At 35.1% G+C, this 5,034-nt stretch overlaps 1 pseudogene; it reads left to right on the forward strand.

Annotated features, from left to right (window-relative positions):
- Window positions 1–4,083: 4,083 nt before the first annotated feature.
- On the forward strand, window positions 4,084–4,762 carry LOC149544537 (basic blue protein pseudogene; annotated as a pseudogene).
- The last annotated feature ends 272 nt before the right edge of the window (window positions 4,763–5,034 follow it).

A 5,034-nucleotide genomic window follows, 5' to 3' on the forward strand; every position in this document is an offset into this window, starting at 1 on the left:
CTAATGTGAATTATTTTAAAGATTTTAAAAGAAATTGTTAAATATTTTTCTATGAATAGTCACTTTCTATTAATATATTAATAAAGTTACATATTCACAAACAAAGGGGTCGGGGGATATAAAAGTCACCCCATGAAAGTTAAAACAACTATAGATCATCATAACCTCATATGTCACCAAGGTTAGAGGATGGCTTAGGAGGAGCACATCCATCAACAATATCATCAATATTTTCTTTGTATTTATCTCTCTTTGTTTTGGGTGGAGAAATATTCCACTCCAAGTGAGGGAAAGACCAATGATTTTTTTAGTGGTGAATCTTCACCAATTAGCTGTTCTGTCTATTTGGGAAATCACAATTTGGTGAATAAAACCTTCATATGGGGTCAACCATGCCACTAAGATATTAAATAATTTGGTTGAAAATCATAGGCTAATCGCTCATTATTTTACACATCATTGGTCCCAAATCCCACAACAATTGCCAATGTAATCTACATTTAGAACACAATTTTAAGAAAAAATTTACTAGCCTTTCCCTAATGTTTTATTATTGAACAGTATTATTACTTCCTTAAAAAGAAAAATATTTTCCCTTAGGTTGAGCATCACCTACCATTTTACTAACATGTGTCTCCAACTACCCCAATTTAGCCAACTAATTTATGTTTTGGTCTTTAAGACGTGTCCTAATTTCTGGAAGATTTAGACTTTATGGTATGTCATTTAAATTACGCCCAAAATAGAGCTAAAGCCATTGATCTATATTACATCAACAATCCAAATTAATTCCTTTCACCAAAAAAATGATAAAATTAAAAGTGATGACAACGAAGTTGGCATAAAAAATGGCACATTATTAATTGAATCTTAATGGATTGGCATACTACAAGTATAGTGTACAATGTACACTTGGCATGTGGGCCATGGACCACTTGTGACTATAAATTCATCAAAAATTTAAATAATCTCTCCTTGTAACTGACATATTGGCCAACTATATTAATATTTTATGTTATATGAAATAATTAATTCACCTCTTACATTACAAAAATGTTTTTGACCGATAAAAAAATTGCCTACATTTATTTACATACCAAATAAAAATAAAAATCACCACAATTATTATTCAATTTTGACATGAAAAGGAAAATTTTGCCAATAGAAAATAATTTTCCCTCTTGCCTTGAATGAAAAAATCATTGTTGATTTGAAAATTTTCCTCCATATTTAATGTTGAATTTGCCAACATTCTACATATTTTTCTCAGAAGGGGTTTCTTAAAGTTATCCTTGTGAAAGACCACTTGTTGGAAGAAGGCCACATAGGAGAAGTAGCAAGAGAAAACACTGAAGACCAACTAGAATCATTCCTCAAGGGCGGATGTATTGAGTATTGACAACCTCCAAGACCACCAATGGGAGATTGGTTGAGAGACTAGAACCTAGGGATGTGAGAGTAATGAGAAAAAGAAATGCAACCCTATGAGGGGTCCCAAGGAGGCATATGGTCTCCTAAGACAGAGACTAGAACCTAGGGATGTGAGTAGAGACTAGAACCTAGGGATGTGAGAGTAATGAGAAAAAGAAATGCAACCCTATCAGGGGTCCGAAGGAGGCATATGGTCTCCTAAAACAATGTCAGGAAGCACCCTAGAAATAGTACAATAGGTATTTCCCAAATGAGCTAGAAGCTCCAGAACCTGGGTCACTTCAGCCACAACTTTGTCAATTTTTACATGTATATGCATCATTACATTATTGCATATGTAAGTTTTAGTGTACATAAGAACATTAATGTTAAGAGAGTTGTGGGAAAGTAAGATAACATTTCAAGCTTTCCAAATAGAGAACAAGATTTTGAGTCTAAAATCATGCCAAACCTAGGAGTACTTAAAGGAGAGCCTAGGAAAATTCTGTAGCAACAAAATATGCTAAGGAAAAGATTTTGGACATATTGTCTTGAAAAAATTATGAATCTAGTACCAATACTATTGGGCACATCTACAAAATCAAAAAATATGCAAAATTATTTCTACTTGTCCAAAAATTGGAATTTATGGTGAGGAGCATCCAAATAAAAGATCTAAGGGCCCAAAGGAATAACTTGAAAGAGGATGCACCAAGAAAAGTGAGCAATCTTTGAATCAATAATAACTTTCAATGCAATGGTGATCCTATGTCTCTATGACTTTTGAAAAGATTTCAAATGCCAGTGTTAGTCGAGTGTATCCACCATAAGAAGGTGGGAACCTAGTTAATGATAAACCAACTTGGGCTTATAGGTGGTCATGGGAGATTAGGATACCACTTTGAATCCTTCCACCAAAGTTTAGTTGAATACCAAGCTTGTACAATAGACAAAGAGATGACACATAAACTAGAAGATCAAAAGTCTATAGATCAAGATAGGATAATGTGAATTGCATGTGCATATCTTTTTTCAAATGAAGGCTCATGGTGATTCTAGAAACAATATCTTTAGAAATCCTAATGCCACATTCAAAAAATGCCATGCTTTTTCTCCATAGACTTTAACCAAAGGAACTCATTGAATAGAAAATAAGGGAGAATTATTTTGGTTCATAAAGAGGTTAGCTCTTAACCCATCTATAGCCTAACAAAGCCATGACATAATGACTTCCCAAGCCTTCCAAATGCTCTTAGAGATAGAGGTACCCTAGATTTGCATTGGCTTGGTAGTGATAAAAAGGGTTTGAAATCTAATCCCTTGGAAGGAAGGGCGATTAATTGGGAAGCCTAGAGAAATGCGATGCCACAAAAGAATTTTCTAGGACTCATTGTTAGAGAGGGAGTGGATGATCTACTTGGCACAAAGGGCATACCATGCTTTTGAGTAGAAAGTAGGCCTAGCCCATCTATCTCCTTAGGAAAATAAAAATTGCCCCACACCAACATGTGGAAGCCATAGTGAGAGCCATCTGTAGCCTGAAGAAAGCCATGCACCAAATGCTCATGCTTGAGATACAAGGCCTTTTAATGTTCCTAGTATGAAGATTAGTACAATTGAGTGGTAGCCAACACCTTAGAGAAAATTTGGAATTTGTGAGATAAGGAAATAGGGTTGGTATTCCAATACTCTAATTCTTTTCAATCCCAACCAGGACTACATTCCAACGTTTCATGGGGGAAGATTGAAAGGTAAAGAGTATGTCAAGGAACAAAAACACTTCTCCATGTTGAAATCATTTTGATTCATATTGGGCAAGCCTAGTTAGGGCAAGCAAAAACAACTTCCTATAGTAGAGAGTCTTGTACCACTAAATGGGTGAACCACATGCTAAGCACAAGACACCCAAGCATTATAGGGCATTATCAATATTGTCCTCTTTCTTGATGAGAATGAGGAAGGAATCATTAATTGTCAACATTGTCCTCTTTCTTGATGAGAATGAGGAAGGAATCATTAGTGAAGTGACCATTGATTAGATGGTCAGATTTATCGTAGACATATTTATCCAAAACATATTTTAGTGATTTGAATTGTCATTACGTAGAACAAAATAATCATACTTATAAATAAAAATAAGTTATTTAAAAAAAAAATTATTTCTAATAAAATAACTTAAATTTACTTCTAATCATACTTATAAATAGAAATAAGTTATTTTTAAAAAATTGTATTTCTAATAAAATAACTTAAATTTACTTCTAATCTCCAATGAATTATCTAATCTGTTAACAACTAATACAAATTCCACAAATTAATAGCACCACTTAAGAGAAAATTGAAATGTAAAATATTGCATTAACAGAAATTTAAATGGTTTCTTCGTTTGGCAAAATAGAAACAACAATATGAATCGTTATAGGGACACAAAACGCGTGAAACTATTTGGATGTTACCCTCGGCAATCATTCACTTGACGTTGGAAGTTATCTCCGGCAATTTTTCATTTGGAGGTATTTATGGTATCTGCCGTTCAGCACCTCGGCCGGCTCTCACGCGGAGCAGATCGATCTCTCTCTCTCTATATATATATATGCTCCTGCCCAACCATTTCCTTCACAACATCTTCAGCCTCTGATAATTTCTCAAGTCATTTAGGGAGGGTATACTTCAATGGCAGCCAAACATCTAGTTTCTCTATTATCGTTGCCCTCTCTGTCTCTTATTATTATATTGTTATGTCACCCCATCAATGCTACCAACGTTTTTACTGTGGGAGACGAGAAAGGATGGACACTTGGCTTTGACTACCAAGCGTGGGCACAAGGCAAACAATTCCATGTTGGAGACATACTCGGTAATTTCATCCAATGCCAATTTCTATATTATATATTATATATACAATGTTGTATTTACGTTTATCATAGACTAGGAAATCTGTATTGTCAATGATACATTCATGAAGATGAATTCCCATTATTATGTCTAAAGTGTATATTGGGCGGGTGTTACAGTGTTCAGCTACCCTAAGGGCGTTCATAACGTGCTAGTGGTAAATGGGTCATCTTTCGCAAACTGTGTTAAGGAACCCATCTCCGGCAAGTTTGAGAGCGGGCAGGACAAACTACAAATCAAGAAAAGCGGTAACATATGGTTCATCTGTGGTGTGGGGCAGCATTGCCAAAATGGTCTCAAGCTCCAAATAACGGTAGTTGATGAATCCTCTCATTATCAAACTCCTGCAGCTTCACCTTCACCTGCACCAGAATCATCATCATATATGATTGGAGATTTCGAAGAAAATGGGGCTACTGGAGCTCCATCTTCTCCCTACCGATCAAGGCCTTGGTAAATGGTGTTTTCCTAGCGATTCTAACAATAAGTTCTCAAGTTCGTTTTGTTTATTACGTATGTGTTTTAATGTTTTCTCGTGCAAGAATTGTTTAACCGAATAAGAAAAGTAGTGCCTGTCAAGACCTCCCGCAGTAGTCTACGAAGTGATATTAAAGTTAATTTAGACCTTTGATCAGTCAGTTTGAGTTGCCAAACGGGATTTTTATAAGTGTCATCGAGTATTTCACTAATACGCAATATGATTTGGATCTAAGTAATGTTATTCATTCC

Source organism: Cupressus sempervirens, chromosome 8, assembly GCF_028749045.1.
Source record: "Cupressus sempervirens isolate cs-2001-9-10 chromosome 8, ASM2874904v1, whole genome shotgun sequence".
Classification (NCBI taxonomy): Eukaryota; Viridiplantae; Streptophyta; class Pinopsida; order Cupressales; family Cupressaceae; genus Cupressus; species Cupressus sempervirens.